At 38.0% G+C, this 14,006-nt stretch overlaps 1 long non-coding RNA gene across 3 annotated transcripts in view; it reads left to right on the forward strand.

Moving 5' to 3' along the window:
- Positions 1 to 11,284, forward strand: part of LOC149119555 (uncharacterized) — a 227,875-nt gene extending 216,591 nt beyond the window's left edge. For all 3 annotated transcript variants that reach the window (XR_016227738.1, XR_016227736.1, XR_016227739.1), the window contains one exon: positions 11,153 to 11,284. This is a non-coding gene — a long non-coding RNA (uncharacterized LOC149119555). The remainder of the gene's footprint in view (positions 1 to 11,152) is intronic.
- The last annotated feature ends 2,722 nt before the right edge of the window (positions 11,285 to 14,006 follow it).

Consider the following 14,006-nt stretch of genomic DNA (forward strand, 5'->3'; position numbering starts at 1 on the left):
TTTCTTAGCTGGATTTTAGACACAGTTCTCAGTAGAATTATCCAATGTGTTGGTGCAAGAACAGGAGTGCAAATGCAAGTTTATATGCTATGGAGCTGTTGTACCAAGATGGAGCATAGTGTCCTGAGAATACTTCAGGAGGGAAGAAAGTATGTCATGGGTCTCATCAGGAGGAAGAGTCCCCTGGATGTCAATATTGGGTGAAGTCATATATTTGAACAGGCACGAGATGTTGCTGATTTATTTCAGCAAGAGCAGGGGTTTACATTAGCGTGCAGCTAAGGAAGAGCAAGGCAGATTCCCAGTTTTTGAGGTTCTCATACACTGCTCACATTATTGAATAAAAATCAGTAAGAACATGGGCACAGTGAAAAGAACAGGTCATCAAAGAAGGAGGTACCTTTCTCCGAAGGGAGGAGAGAACTTCCACTTTGACTATGACCTTGTCTAAATATGATCAGAGTTGGTGAACTCAAAAGGCTTCCATAGCCTTGGCAACTCATGACAAGAGCCTAGGGTGATTACTGAGGCCATAAACAAGAGTGTCAATTTGTTAAGTCAACAACAGGAGTCACTGTGCACTTACTCCTCATGTAGGATCTCTGTCCTTAGTGTGTTGTCCAATGTGAAATAATGCTATAACTAGTACTGAAACAGTATTTTACACTCTGTGTTTCTGTGTGGGTGCAAACTGTTGAAATCTTTAATTAATTTATACTAAACTGATCTTCTGTATATAAAGAGAATTGAAAATGAATCTTGATGTGAATGGAAGGGGGGAGGGAGCGGGAAAGGGGAGGGTTGCGGGTGGGAGGGAAGTTATGGCGGGGGTGGGGAGCCATTGTAATCCATAAGCTGTAATTTGGAAATTTATATTCATTAAATAAAAGTTAAAAAAAAAAGAACACGGGCACTGTGAACTGATATTTACACAGCATTTACTATGTGCTATGTTTTCTATATGGTAGGCATTACTATTCTGCACCTTAAAGATTTGAAGATTGAGATTTGGAGGAGCTAGGAAACTTGCCCAGAGTAATAGAGCTAGTAAACAGTGCAGCTGAGATCCAAACCAGTCTGTCTTGTAGTTGAGGCACTTGGCTGCTAGAGCAAGCATACTGGTAGCAAGTCAGTCTCTTGAAAATGGTCAAAATGGCCGGCGCTGCGGCTCACTAGGCTAATCCTCCACCTGCGGCGCAGAGACACCCTCTTCTAGGCCAGCTTTCTGCTGTGGCCCGGGAGTGCAGTGGAGAATGGCCCAAGTGCTTGGGCCCTGCACCCCATGGGAGACCAGGAGAAGTACCTGGCTCCTGCCTTCGGATCAGCGTGGTGCGCTGGCCGCAGTGGCAATTGGTGGGTGAACCAACGGCAAAGGAAGACCTTTCTCTCTGTCTCTGTCTCTCTCTCACTGTCCACTCTGCCTGTCAAAAAAAAAAAAAAGGTCAAAATCCATATATTATGCTTAGGCACACTTACCAGGCAAAGCCAGAGCTGTAGGGTGACTTAATACTGTGTCTGGTGAAACTCTAACACCTTAGGTCTCTAAGGTCAGAATTTGTCTTCAAGCCTGGGACTGGGTGAATCTGAGAGGCAGGAGAGGGGCTGAAGGGGAGTAACCTCATAATTCATTCCCATGAGCTCTCACTAACGCAGTGCTTTAAATGGTCCCCTGGAGTCTGCAGAGTGCGAAGCATTAATACACATCTCTAAGTGCTTTCACTGTCTAATTTGTTATCATGCAGTGACCAGGTAATATTTATAGTGAAGAGCAGGCATCCTTAAGTTAGGGGCATATAGAGGTATATATCTGTTCTCTGAATTTAATGAAAATAAATCATAGTTGACACCTTTTGTTTCTAAGGGAAGTAGGACAATGAAGGTGAATATCAACACAAATTTGGAAATGATAAAAACAGATGGTTCTGTACCATAAAGGAAACTGATAGAAATTTGATCTACTGAAAATGTCGGAAACTCACACATATGCTTAGGCATGTTGTCAGTCAAAGCCGGAGGTGTGGGGTGACTTGATTTTGAATCACGGTGATGCTCTATGGCACCTTAAAATCCTGCAGGCTAAGATCAGGATGCTTTGAAGCTCCTGCCTCTCTCCACTGGATACGGAGTTACTATGTGAAAGTTGGATTTCTTGGGATGGACAAGACAGGATTGATTTCATAAAGCTGATTATTCTTTTTTTTTATTTGATTTTAAAAGATTTACTTATTTTGAAGTTCAGAGTTAGAGAATCTTCGATCTGCTGGTTCACTCCACAAATGGCCATAACAGCCAATGTTGAGCCAGGTCAGAGCCAATAACCAGTGTCCCAGGCGGTGGCTTTATCCCTTACACTTAAAAGGCAGCCTGTAGATTACTCTTTTTTTTTAAAGGTATTTATTTGGGAGACAGAGACACGGGGATTGGGAGTGGAGAGAGGCAGGAGCACAGAGAAAAAGAGAATTCTCATATCTGCTGGTTTGCTCCCTAAATGCCAGTAACAGTAGGGTTGCGTCATGTTGAAGCTGTGTGGGAGTCTGGAACTTAATCCAGGTCTCCCATGTGTTTATCAGGTATCCAGTCATTTGAACTGCCTTATCTGCCTCCTGCGGTCTACATTAGACATAGATACATTTTCGTTGTAAAAATTCCAACTCAGAAGTGTAAAAAAGGAAAGTCACTTTTTGCTTAGCCTTGTCTCCTGAAACCTTATGATCCTCATTAGGCCTTCATTGACCATTATTAGAGCCTTAATATGTATCCATTTCATTATTTAAATGTAATGTAATATACAAAAAAATGTAAAACTGTACAACTTGGGCAAAAATTTTTGTTACTAAACAGTTTGTTCCTGACAGATTTTTCCGCTAAAATCTACCTCATTTAAAAAACTCCTGAATAGTGTTTTAAAATACGTATAGATGATGTATAGGCGGGTAAAGCTGCCACCTGCTATGCCAGCATCCCATATGGGTGCTGGTTTGAGACTTGGCTGCTCCACTTCCGATCCAGCTCTCTGCTATGGCCTGGGAAGGCAGTGGAGGGTGGCCCGACTCCTTGGGCCCCTGCACCTGCATGGGAGACTGGGAAGAAGCTCCTGGCTCCTGGCTTTGGATCGGTGCAGCTCCTGTCGTTGTGGCAAATTGGAGAGTGAACCAGTGGATGGAAGACCTTTCTCCCTCCCTCCCTCCCTCTCTGCCTCTCCTTCTCTCTCTGTGTATCTTTCAAATAAATAAATAAATCTTTTAAAAGTGTAGATGGCACATATGGTTAGCCATTCCTGTTAGAGAACTTTTAGATTGTTTCTCACTTTCGGCTCTTAATAGTAATGTTTTTATTTCTTTATTTTTTTTATTTTTTAAACAAGATCTGACATTTAGAAGTTTTATTTATGTCTGAAAGATGGAGTGGCAGAAGAAGAGGGGGAAAGAGAGACATCTTCTATGTGCTAGTTCACTCCCCAAATGCATGCAAGAGCTAGGTTCAGCCAGGCCCAGAACTCTGTTCAGGTCTAACAAACCAGTGGCAGGAACCCAAGTACTTGGGCCATTCCCTTCAGGGTCCTCATTAACAGGAAGCTGTAATGGAAGCAGAGGAGCTGGGACTTGAACCAGCATTCTAATTGGGGTAAGGTGATACTTCATTGTGTTTTTGACTTGCATTTCCCTGATGACTAGTAATACTGAAAATTTTTTCATGTATTAGTCATTTGGTTTTCTTCTTCCAAAAATGTTGAATCAGATTCTTTGCTTGTTTCTTAACTGGATTGATTGTTTCTTGTTGTTGAGTTTTTTTTGTTGTTGTTCTTGTTCATTATATATTCTGGATATTAATCCTTTATCAGATGTGTAGTTGGCAAAATTTTTTTTTTCAATTCTTTAAAATTTATTTGACAGAGTTATACAGTGAAGGAGAGAGACAGAGAGAAAGGTCTTTGTTCCGTTGGTTCACTCTCCAAATGGCCACGAAGGCCACTTGGGCCATCCTCCACTGCCCTCCCGGGCCACAGCAGAGAGCTGGACTGGAAGAGGAGCAACCAGGACTAGAACCCGGTGCCCATATGGGATGCCGGAACCGCAAGTGGAGGATTAACCAAGTGAGCCATGGCGCCGGCCCCGGCACATTTTTTTTCCCCAATTCTTTCAGGTATCTCTTGACTCTGTTGATATAGTCACATCTGTCTGTTTTTGAATAATATTGAAATAAGCATCTTGGGCATACATTTTTGTCCAAATTTGCAGGCACCTTTCAGTGAAGTTGCTGGGGTGAAGGATATCTCAGGTTTAGTAGAATTTAAATACAAATTTCAATTTGTTTTTAAAAGCTCTGAAGTTTATTCTCCAAAGAGTAGTAGTGTAAGGAACTACCATTCTTAATACCACTGTCAACATGGAATATCATTAATATTTTAATATTTTACTAATTTTATGAGTAAAATGAAAAATTTTAATTGCTGTATCATAGTATATTATTTTCATCATAGCTAGACTCAATTTGCTAATATTTATTTAGAGTGTTCCTTCTATAGTTGTAAACCATAGGGTTGGTTTGTTTTTTGGAAGCCTGATTTGGCAATAGAGGTAAATGAAGATCATAACATAACTTGAGAAGATCTTGTTATTTTCCTATAATCAGGAACCACTTCTACATAATACAGGATTATTTCCTCTGTGAAACTACCTCTGCCTAGGGATTTATGTCTTAGTAGATTTTTTAAAATCCTTTCATAGTTTTCAGTCTATTCAGTTTTTTTTAACTCTTAAGTCAAGTTTGGTAAATAATTTATTATATACATTATAAAATTATTCAGGCCATCTGGCTTTTAGATTTATTAAGTATAAAGTAGCATGTACTTTATTTTGTTAAAATTTTAGTTCATATTATATATGCCACTTTTTATGTGTCATTTCAGGGTGAGCATGCATGTGTCTTTTACAAACATTGATGTTTTCTTAACTGCAGGTTTACAGATATCCTATGAACATGACAGGGACCCAAGTACTTAGGACATCACCTGCTGCCTTCCAGGGTGCAAGGTGTGCATTAGTAGGAAACTGGAATCGTGAGCAGAGCTAGGGCTCAAACCCAGGCACTCTGATATGGGATGTAGGCATCCCAAATGGTGTTTTAACCACTATGCTGAATGTTTGTCCCTGTATGTTTGTTTATATGTGTTTATGTGTTCTCTTTTTCTTAGCTGAAGTTATTGTTAATCAGCTTTTCTGAGCAACTGTATTTGATTTTTTATTTTTGTGCTTATTTTCTTCATTATTATTTTAGCTTTGATTTATATTTTAAAATAAATTTTTCATTTTTCTCTAGATCATACATTAACATAGAAACAAGTAGATCAGAAAACATCCTATAAGAAACATTGAAGAAAAAAAAAGCTGGCGCCATGCTCACTAGGCTAATCCTCCACCTTGCAGCGCTGGCACCCCAGGTTCTAGTCCCGGTCGGGGCACCGGATTCTGTCCCGGTTGCTCCTCTTCCAGGCCAGCTCTGCTGTGGCCAGGGAGTGCAGTGGAGGATGGCCCAAGTGCTTGGGCCCTGCACCCCATGGGAGACCAGGATAAGTACCTGGCTCCTGCCATCGGATCAGCGCGGTGCGCCGGCTGCAGCGCACCGGCCGCGGCGGCCATTGGAGGGTGAACCAACAGCAAAGGAAGACCTTTCTCTCTGTCTCTCTCTCTCTCTCACTGTCCACTCTGCCTGTCAAAAAATAAAACATAAAAAAATATAAAAAAAAAAACATTGAACAGCCCTCTCTTTTTTGGCACTCTACATGGACAGTCAGTGTCCAGTGTTTTATATGATTAATTTAGTATTTATCTCCATATCTCAGCATAACATGCTTATGTGGTTACTTCTTGATGGCTTAGTTTTAGACATTATCAGCTGACTTCCCATCAGATAAGGTAAGAATTAGGGTTCTTTCCAACTACTCTGTTTCCTAACCAACCCGTACCTTCTGTCCATGCTTTCCAAACAGCCAGTTGGTGTAATTTTGCTTACATTGATATTCAGGGTTTACATTGCTGTGATTAAGACAGTGGTTTTCATAGTAGCTTTCCATTTAAACTACTCTGGGGGCTTACAATACTAATGCTTATTTCTGATTTAATGATCCAGATGTGACTTGGGCATCTGTATTTTAAAAAGCTCCTTAGTTGAGCCTATTGTTTGGACAAGATTGAGAATCACCGAAGTGTTAATCACAGCTGATTAGTTTGTTTGCTTTCCCTTCTAGAAAAACTTTTCATTTTCTCTGGAGCCGATAATTAAATTGTTTATATTTGCTTAATTATCTATGTCCTTATGCCTAATCCAACCCCAATCTCATCTCAGTATATTCATCTGCATTAAGTACTCAGTTTCATCTTCTTGAAGGAATTGCTCATGGAGCTATTTGACCAGTTTTTGCCATATTTAGTTGCTCTCTAGCTTGCCCAAGATAGTCATCTCAGAATCTTACTCCACTATCATTCTTTCTACTCTTCTGCTTGGGTCTTTGTTTCCTGGAACCTGTCTTCCTCTCTTTCTTGGTTTACTAACTGATAATGGTACAGTACCTCTTTCAATAACTTTCATAGAGAGGAAATCATAGAAGGTGATTTTTTTAGAAATTAGCTTTATAATTATAGTTTAGTTGGCTATAGCAATGTTGTTTGGAAATAATTTGTCTTCAGGATTTAAAGGCAGTGCTTCACTTCACTATCTTCTAATTTTCAGAGATGTCACTGAGAAGTCTGATGTCATTCTCTTTTTAAAAATATCTTTTTCCCCTGTGAAAGTTTTTAATATATTCTCTTTTATCAGTGCTGTGAGATTTCATGATGATACAGCTTGGGAAGGACTACTCTTATAAGTTGAGGATTCTTTTCTATCTAGAAACTCATGTCTGTCAGTTGTGGGGAACATTTTTGAATGAAGTTTTGTGATGATTTCTTCCTGTCCACTTTCTCTTCTATCTTTCTAGAACTCTTTTTATTAGGTCATTAGACCTCTTTGTATTCCTACAATTTTCTTTTCTCTCCCCTTTGCTTTCTTTTTACTATGCTTCTTAGGATATATCCTCAACCACATTTCCAATCCTCCTTTTAGTATTTTGAAAACATCTATCATTTGTTTTTTATTTTCATGGCCTCTTTTAAGTCCCTGAATATTCCTTTGTTTTATAGCATTCTTGTTTTCTTTCATGCAAAAAAATATTGAAGAAGATAATGATAGTTTTTCTTAAAGTTTTCTTTCCATTGTATAATCTGTTTCTTCCAGTGTGCTTTTTAAAATCCTCCCCCATACCCATGTATGTATCTATGTGTGTGTTTCATAGGAGAGGCTATCTAATTTCTGGGCATTTTTGACTTCTCACTCATGTTTAACAGTTGAGCACTAAATAGCTCATAAGGATTTCTTTGCAGATAACTGGACTAGGTTGTAACTTTTGGCTGGACCCTTTAAAACACAACGCTTTTTAGCTTTAAAACTTAACAATTTTCTACTTTTTGTCACATTTAATACATGTATAGATATTAAAAACATATACTATTTTTTCTTAAACATTTTAATATCACAAAGTGAGAGACTCATGATAATGATCATAAAATGGGAAAAGAAAGGTATATTGTCATGTAAATTGGATGTGTTTTAAAGGAAGCCCCACAATGTTTATGTTTTTAGAATATTTCTTTTAGGATGATTAGAGTTCCTAGAAAAAAATTCTAGTTTTCTGCCTGGAGGGTATACACCTGGCCGCCATATTTTCAGAGTCAAAAGGTGAAAGCAAGTTGGAAGTCTTAACATCAGTATATAAACTTTCACTTAATCATATTTTTCAGCATCGTACCTTGCTCTCAACAATGGCTGAAATCTTAAAAGTCCACAGAACCTGTTTTATTCTCTCTAGAGCATGTACTCCACTCTTCTAGTGTAGGGAAGGAGTTCATGTAACTTCATGGAGTTGAAAGGGACATCTTTTTCCCTCATTTGATTTGACATTATCTTCTTGCTTCACTTATGTCATCACTTCACTGCAGAGGTAGCTGGAAAACAAAAATTCTAAAGCATTTTGAGGAATCTGCAGTGTGAATCAAGTTCCTCCTCTGCTGGCATGGCATTCTGCTTGCTTCTTTTTTTGTGATCCCAAAATGGACATTTATTTCTTAAAGATTATTTAGTTTCTGCATAAAAGTCACCAAATTGTTCCTCATTGGATTTTTTTGTATTAACACAAATCAATTCTTTTGAGGTTGCTTTAAGAGACAGTTTGTGTGATTGCTAGTTTCTTATGTGGAAGTGCACTCCTGAAGATACTAGTTACACAGAAGAATACCAATAGTCATCTAAGGTCAGCCGTCTGTGTCTGATAGAGGCAAAAGAAACACTCCTGGTTGTCAAAGCTTTGCTGTCTGGTGTCAGCTAAAAAACAAAACAAGCCCCCTCAAAATTGGCAAAGGACAGTCAGAGAAAGCAGAGTTCATAATGACAGTGTTGTGGGATTGGGCTATGCAAACCACTTAACACATAGCACATAGCAGTTGGCTGTTTTTTTTTTTTTTTTTAATCTCACAACAGGCACCCTGCATAATTTCCATTCAAACTCTTCATAGTCCTTAAAATACCCCAAACGTCATCTTACAGAATCCTCAGAGGGCGACCCAAGGCAGTAGAAGAAGGGCGCAGATGGGACACTGCCTCCAGGAAGGGCTCAGTCCTGATCTGCTTATCTGTGGGCCAGTGGCATCATTTCAAGGTCGAGGGCCACTGTGATGCCTCAGCTAGCACAGTGGGCATCCACACCATCCCTGGGGTGCCGTCATCAGCTCTAGGGCCTTCACTTCTGTCCACCGCAGTTTTTAGGGATGACCTCAGATTTCTTAATTCTGATATATCAGTAACCATTTGTCCTTTTTTCTTTTTGCCTTCCACAATTGTGTTTGCTCTTTTCCTGTTCTCTTTGTTCTTGGAAATCTATGACCATTAGGAAAATTGTACCATTTTTGTCATTTCAATGAAGTTTCTGGAAGAAATAAGTAGGAAGTATGTGCTCTGTCTTCCACAAATGCTTCATTTCTATTATTTTTAGATAACTTGTGTAATTTCAGTCATTTTTAGTTTGTTAAGGATTGTTTTGTGGTCCAGAAGATATTCCATCTTGGTTCATACTACATGTGCATTTGAGAAGAATGTTCTATACATGCCTGCCAAATCAAGTGGGTTGGCAGTATTGTTCAAGTCATCTGGATCTGGATGACTTTCTCATTTCCTATAAATGGATATTTAACATTTATTGTTATACTTATTTCCTCAGATTTTTGGTAACTTTATTATCTTGGAGTGATGTTATTTTCAAAGTTTTTGATACCTTAATAAATTGTTTTAATGCAGTGAGTTTTCTTCTGGGTATTAGTTGGCCTACAACATGATATTTGATACCTAGTGCCCTGATTATCAGTCATTTCTAGAGGATTTTAAAATTTTGTTCTAAAATGCACCTTACCACAAGAAAAATACTTTAGAATATAACTTTTAATAAAGCAGCATACAGCAAAATTGACTTTTTCATTGGACAAAATTTGTACCTTTGTTAAAATTCATAGATATTTTAAAATTTGGTACTCAGGTTTTTTTAAAAACATTGAGAATTTCCATATGATTTAACACATTTTTGTAAACAATTGTATGGAAATTTTAAAAGATGGTATATTTTCTGTTGACATCAGCAGTAATCTAATATATTTAGTATATGCAGTTTCCACTGTTAGTCATCTCCTCATTCTTCTGACTGTTCTGCAAATATATAAGAAAAGTAGTTAGTGTTCCTCTAAGAATTGTGACTCATACTGTATCCTTTTTGTTTTTCTCTAAATATCTTGAACTGATTTTAGATGCATAAAAGTGTGATAAGATCATCTTTTTTGCTCTATTGTTCACTGTGGCATTTCAATACTTGTCTACAATGTATCAGATCAAGGTGATTGTATATCCATCACCTCAAACCCTTGTAGTTTGTGAGCATTCAAACTCCTCTTTACTAACCTTTTGAAAATTAATTGCTTTCAATCATTGTCTCTTATCATGCTAAAAAATGTTAGAAATTATTCCCCTATCCAGTGGCACCCCTGTACTTACTAACCATCCTCTCTGCATCCCCATACTCCATACCCTTCCCACACTTTGGTAACTACTATTGTATTCTCAACTGCTATGAGATCAACTTTTTGCTTTCAGATGTAGGTGAGAATACACAGGAGTTTTCTTTCTGTGCCTGACTTATTTCACTGAATATAATGTCCAGGTGAATCCATATTGTTCCATATGGCAGAATTTCATTTTTTTGGTGACTGAATAATATTCTACTATGTATACACCGAACTTTGTTTATGCATCCATCTACTAATGGACACCTTAGTTGATTCCATTTGTTGTGTACTGTAAATAGTGCTGTGATAGACATGGGAATGCAGACGTTGCTTTGACAGACTAACTAGTGGATTTTCTGGATCATATGGCAGCTCTTTGTTTTTGAGAGAACTCCATATTGTTTTACATAATGCCTGTGCTAATTAACACTCGCAATAACAGTATATAAAAGCTCCTTTTTTTCCCCTGCCTCCTTACCAGAGCTTGTTACCTTTAGCTTTTTGATAATAACCATTCTGACTGGGGTGAGATATCTCATGGTTGGCTTTATCTTAATTTCCCTGATTATTAATGATATTTCACTATTGTGGGATTTTTTTTACTATTTATCAGGTTGATCATGATATCCAATGCCATAGTTAATATTTTTAAGCCTATATATTTTCTATCCTAGTGCATAACTTCACTACTAACTCTCTGGATCGAGTTAATAGGACAATATAATCTTATTGTGAATATCACAAATTTTATCTCCATTGGATAACAACATTTTCAATACCTAGTATAAAGAGATTGTAGAAACAATGTTGTAGGTTGAGTAATGAGATAAAGCAGAGTATGATAGATGAATGACAGGTGTAAAGCAGTGACGATCTCATAGTTAGATCTGGGAAAATAAACAGTGGAAAGGTCAGTTAGAATGTGCTCAGAAATGCCAGGGGGATTAGGTAGAAACACAAGTGAACAAGAAAGGTTAAAGGCTAAATGATGTTTTTTCTCCACTTATTTTCAGAGAGCAAGTAATAACACTTACAGGGGAGGAAGAATGACTGACTTTAGAGAGGGACTGCAGCGACTGTCATCCTAGGCAGTAACAATGTCTGGAGCCTGTGTAAACTCAAAGATGGCTTCAACATCATACTGTGTAAGTTACAAGAGGACGTTTTAACTCCATGTATGTATAAGATTATAGGCTGACATAAGCTAATCATAACTCAAAAATTCACAGAATAATGCCTGCATGTCTGCTCATAAATCCAAATAATATACTTTACATTCATTTATTTAAAGTTATATTCATAAATTGTACTCTTCATTGTAGATAAAATACCACTTTCAGGGATGACTTGCCATGGATTAAATTGTGTCCATCAAAAAAGATATATTAAAGTTCTAACTCTCGGTACCACACACTGTGACCTTATTTTGGAATGAGGTCAAGGTAGATTTACTCAGTTATGATGAGACCATACTAGAGTAAGATGGGTCCTTAATCAAGTATGACTGGTGGCTTTATACAAAGAAGAGACTCAGATAGGCACATGGGTAGAGAATGCTTTGTAACAATTGTAAAGCTGCCACAAAACACACCAGCACCAGAGTTAAGGGAAAGGTTTATTGTCGGGTGTGTGTAGGGGGAGCCTGAGGGGCTAGTAGGGAGAGGGCTAGAGAATAAGAGAGGAGTAAGAGAGAGAGCATGTGGGCTGGAAGCAGGTCCTATTACACCTTTGGGGAGAATGGGCAAGGAAGTAGGAGCAGTGAATCCCAATAGGGTAGGGTGAAGCTGACAACAGTGGTTGGGCCATGGGACTTAGGACCAAAGCTTACTGTGCAAGGTGGCCTCCAGGGGTCAGAGCCTAAGATGGTGTCCAGGGCATAGATGGTGCCACAGATAAGACTGCACCATTTTACTAACAATAATGGAGGACAAGATTGAAGATCTGAAGTGCAAAGTCAGGGATAAGCAAGTGTTGATAACCTCTATCAGAAGCTAAGAAGAAACAAGGAAAGGTTCTATGCAGAATCTTAGGGGGAGACTGGCCCCACTGACACTTGGATTTCAGACTTATAGCTCCAGAACTATAAAGTAATATATTTCTTTTGTTTAAGGTACTTTGTGATATTTTAATATAATGGCCCTAGTAAACTAGTACAGAGCTTATTAATTATATCAGAAGTCTATAACAAAAGAATTATAAGCAAATGGGCCACCCTATCCTACGTGATACAGGAAGTAGTCTTTGCAGTGTGGAAGTACTAATGTGACTACAAACTCAAAGTTGTAGTAAGTCATGAGGGGGTACCAAGTTGGAGAGAAACAGCTGTCTCTGTACTAATGAACTATAGTCTACTCACTTCCTTGTCTAGTTTACAAATAAGGATAGCAAAGATGATTGGCTCCAGTAGAGTTGAATATCCTATGTGCAATATATTTTAGGAATTCTGGAGCAAAAATATACAGTACTGTATTGAACTAATTTCTATTTTCCTATTTTTTGTTAAATTTATGTCAAATATTGACAATTTCATATGGTTCAACCTAACAGATTACACTGGAATTTAGAAAATGGCATTATCAAGATTGCCAACAATAAAAAGGAGTATATTATAAACTTATAATGAGAATTCTTGCATCTTCAAAGATGCCAACAATTCAGGAAGACTCTGGAATGTGATCCCTATTGGGGGTGGCTACTGGTGAAGGAAACAATTTCACTGCAGGTCCATGTGCAGGGAACTTCAAGAGAAAAAATTTGGAAAATATGCTTTTAAGAGAGATCCTCTTAAAAGAGAGATTTCAATGTTTTATTAAAGAGTAATTTTATTCCTATGAAGTTGGGAAGTAAATTGTGAAAGGTGGTCTGAAGTAGAAAAATTGGAGTGATGAAAGTTGATTGTTTAGGAAAGTTAATTTACATGTATTTATTTATCATAATAACATTTGTTATTTTGATTCCTAAACTATTCAACATAGGGCAGAGAATAACTGCAATTTTTGAATATAATTTTTCCCCTCTCAAAGTTGTGTTGAAATGTGATTGCCATTGTGTTGGTCTTGGAAGGTCTTTTAAAGGTTATTAAGGGGAACTAATGCCTTTTTCATGGGCTGGGCTTAATTCTCTTGGGAATGAGGGAGTGCTTGCTCTCTTGGAACTGGATTAGTTACTGTCGAAGCAGGTTGTTACAAAGCAAGGCTGCCCCTATATATTATCTTTTCCACAAATGCTCACTTGCTCTTCCATTTTTCTATGATGCTATGTTGTTTGGAAGCCCTCACCAAATGTACCCCTTTCCCCATCTAGGAATTCCTAGCCCCTAGAACTGTGAGCCAAAGATAAACCTGTTTGTTTTGTAAGTCACCCTGTCTCAGGTATTGGTTTACAGCAATAGAAAAGAGATTCTGACAGTAAGGTTCATTCAGAATCCCTTGAGAGGGAGATGATGGTTGAAGTCATGGGAGTAGACCGGTCTCTGAAGGAGAAATCCTAGCAGAGAAAAGCAGATGGCTAGATTTGCAGGATGATTATGATTAAATTTAAATTACACATATTTTCCCCAGTTTTACAGCTTTTAATCATAACCCATTCTGACATTGTCTTTCTGCGCTGTAAGATCCTACTGGTTCCCATGTTCCATTAAACAGTGCTTCTACTTCACACCATTCTTGAAATCACATTAGGTGTTTTCTGTTATCACCACATAATTTTGTAAAAGAGCAGACTAATATTCATGGCTTGGTTTTTAACACCTTTTTGTCTGGAAATTTCAGGTCTCTCAAGGAAAAAAATGTATATCTCATTTAACTGTCTACCTGAAGCCTTTGGCACAGTACTCACTACAGGGTAGATAGTTAATACATGCTTCTC

Source organism: Oryctolagus cuniculus, chromosome X (assembly GCF_051225735.1).
Source record: "Oryctolagus cuniculus isolate XC-2025 breed Fujian yellow rabbit chromosome X, ASM5122573v1, whole genome shotgun sequence".
In the NCBI taxonomy this organism is placed as follows: Eukaryota; Metazoa; Chordata; class Mammalia; order Lagomorpha; family Leporidae; genus Oryctolagus; species Oryctolagus cuniculus.